Raw genomic sequence first — 3,365 nt, forward strand, 5'->3', positions numbered from 1 at the left:
TCATCCGAATTAAGTTCAAGTTCTATGAATCCAAGATCTTTAGTTTTGAGAATCTTCTATATACCAACTCATATAAACTCCAAGTCTTAATATAGGATCATCAAAGCTCAGGGCATCCTGAGATAACTTCAGCCATCCCTAGCACCTGAAGGCCTGGGCAACAAAGTAAGAACCCCGTCTTTACTAAAAATTGAAAAAAAAAACCAAAACACCCAAATAGCTAGTTATGGTGGCATGCGTCTGTGGTCCCAGCTACTCAGGAGGCAGAGGTGGAAGGATTGCTTGAGCCTGGAGTTTAAGGCTGCAGTGTACCATGATAGTGCCACTGCACTCCAGCCTGGGAAACAGAGTGAGACTCTGTCTCAAAAAAGAAAAAAGATAGATAGCTAATAAATATGCAAGGTATATTCTGCCTGGATTTATCAAAGCAAGCCTGGTTCAAGGATTCACATCAAACTTTGGAGGAGCCTTTGCCAGGGAAATGACAGTAGTGAGGCCTTGAGATCCTTATCGACATTGGAGAAAACACCACCAGATATGAATATAAACATGGGATAAAGCCAAACATAAAGTAAGGACAAAAAACAAGAAGGCAGGAGACACCAAAGGGAGCAAAGCTTCCTGCAACCTATCTCTCTTCAGGCTTTTCTACAGATATGCCCTGCAAAGAAAAACACATAAATTAGCATTAGAAGACTTTCTAGTGATCATGCTAACTCTCAGAAGTCTAACATGCTTTCACCTTTGCCACACAGAAGTATTTGAGCTAAATACCATCTTTTAAAAACATCAGGATCAGGCCAGGCACAGTGGCTCATGTCTGTAATCCCAACATTTTGGGAGGCAGAGGTGGGTGGATCACCTGAGGTCAGGAGTTCGAGACCAGCCTGGCCAGCATGGCAAAACCACATCTCTACTAAAAATAAAAAAAAATAAAAAATTACCCAGGCGTGGTTGCAGGTGCTTGCAGTCCCAGCTACTTGGGAGGCTGAGGCAGGAGAATTGCTTGAACCCGGGAGGCGGAGGTTGCAGTGAGACAAGATCACGCCATTGCACTCCAGCCTGGGTGACAGAGCAAGACTCCATCTCAAAAAAAAAAAAAAAAAAAAGAATCAAGATCCCTATTATTGAGCATACTCCAGTTTTCCTGCCTCAGGGCTCTTTCCCCTTCCACCTCTGATCTCCTAGCAACCAGTGAACAAGGTGCAAGCCAATAATGGAAAAGAAAAAGGAGGATGGGAGAAGTTCTGACATTGCCTTTAATCTGCTTCACTGCTCTTTGTTCCCACTAAGGCAGCAGGCCCGGCTGGGAACTACAGTTTGTCTTATGAAAGATCCCTCTTACTGGACACAGAACCTATGTCAAGCAGAATTTCATGAGACTCAGTGTCTTTTTTTTTTTTTTTCTTTTAACACACCATTGCTGGCTTGAAGACTATGTCTTTTTCCAGAGGATCTAAGACGGAAACTGTGCCACACAGCTAGTGAGTTTCACAGCTGAGCTTCAAATTCAGCCCGATCAGAACCAACAGCCCCTTACTTTTTCCTCTAGTACCTTCTATTTTACCTTTTTAGGTTTAAATTTACCCGTAAATGCTGTGCAAAGTCTGCATAAAGGCAAGAGATGCACAGCAAGCTGACAGAAAAAAAACCAGACATTTATAAATGAAGACTTGTTTTAATTCCACGATAAGTTGTACCATAGTAAAAACAACAGAAATATTTTACTGTCTTATTATAAGATAATATAGTTCTTGACCAGACACACTAAATTGCTCCCTGTAGCAGTAATGGCATCACTAACATAATAATTGGTATTGTTACATATATATGTTATTTTAGAAGTACCAACTACAGGTTGTTAAGGTTTTTTAAAACCAGATGCCCAGTATTCCTAATGAGAACATGATAGAAATCTTAAATTTCAAAGAAAATGTCAATGCCAAAACAATAAATGATTTTAAATATTCCTCCCACAGAATGCTGATTCTACATACCATGGCCAAGTGTACACATGTCATCATTAGCAGCTTCACTGGCACACAATGGACCAGATGCGAATGGGACTCTAAATCACTCATTTAAGAATTCTGCACGTGTACCCCAGAACTTAAAGTATAATAAATAAATAAATAAATAAATAAATTTAAAAAATAAAAATCATAAAAATTATTTAAAAAAAAAGAATCAAGCTCTCCAGATGCTGTTGGTCCTGAAAGACTGAATCAAATCAACCAATAGAGCACGTACAGTGGGAAGGGGGATGTGGACGTCATCCAGACCAACTGCCCATTTGGCACATGAGTCTCCTTGTAAGATCCCCAACATTCAGTCACCTGGATGCATGCCAGAGTGAGGCCAGTCACCCAGTGACACTGACGCGGAGCTCAATACATACCGGAAGAGGCCACCGCTCCCCCTTTGAACAGCTCTGTTTCATAATTTGTTGTAACCATCAGAGTAAACAAATCAGTGATTGGTCTGAGGGCATAGCATTGAGTTTATTTTCCTCAGTAACACAAATAAACAAGAATGTCTCCAATCAAGTAAATCTAAAGGTAATTGTGACACGTATGTTTAGCCTAGTTGAAACAGATCAGGTAACTGGGCCAGCGAAGAAAGGATACCTAAACCATATGAACAAGCTCACATGTGGCATCCACATTATACAGAGTTTTGTCCTCTTAAATAAATTTGCCACCGACTTTAAAAAAAAAAAAAAAAACCCTCAGATTGCTGATTCAGTACTGATCAGTAAATGCAGCATTTCAGCCAAAGGAGCTGGGTTTCATAGTTTGTATTAGAGTCATTGGGTATAGTGGATCTTTCTCCAGCCAGCTGACCTAGAGAGGGGGGATGCGGCGTGGAGCTGAAATTGGCAACGTTAAAGTTGCTGAACTGCTTGTATGGTTTGTGCAATTCGCTGAAATAGTAGAAGAACTAGCTTTCTAGATAGAAAATATAGGCATTGTGAACTTGGAATGTAGAGTGTTAAAAGTAATATCTTACCCATATTACAGGCTGCCCAGGTAATGAACTGACACTCATACCAGTTAAAAACACACACACACACACACACACACACACACACACACGTGCACATTTTAGAGAACCACTTTTTCAGTTCTTAAGCACTATTTTCATCTTTAATATTTTTGTTTGTTTTTCAGTGTCTTTTTCTCAGAGGGAAGGTTTCTCCCTGAAATAGTGGAACAGTTTAAGGGTTTGTAATCTAAGTAAATAACCTAAATATATCTTCTCCACATGTACATGCTCAAGATTACAACTTGTATTCTCTGAGTTTAATAAGCACTAGAGTTTGACTGTTTCTCATTAAAAAGAGAATGGGAGTAAGGCAGAAATTC

The 3,365-nt window shown here is 39.9% G+C and overlaps 1 long non-coding RNA gene across 1 annotated transcript; it reads left to right on the forward strand.

The window, feature by feature from the left end:
• Positions 1-1,220: 1,220 nt before the first annotated feature.
• Positions 1,221-2,169, forward strand: LOC134760331 (uncharacterized). Its single transcript, XR_010137679.1, has 2 exons — positions 1,221-1,484; positions 1,980-2,169. It is a non-coding gene; the product is annotated as an uncharacterized LOC134760331 (long non-coding RNA).
• The last annotated feature ends 1,196 nt before the right edge of the window (positions 2,170-3,365 follow it).

This window comes from Pongo abelii, chromosome 17 (assembly GCF_028885655.2).
Source record: "Pongo abelii isolate AG06213 chromosome 17, NHGRI_mPonAbe1-v2.0_pri, whole genome shotgun sequence".
NCBI classification, from domain to species: Eukaryota; Metazoa; Chordata; class Mammalia; order Primates; family Hominidae; genus Pongo; species Pongo abelii.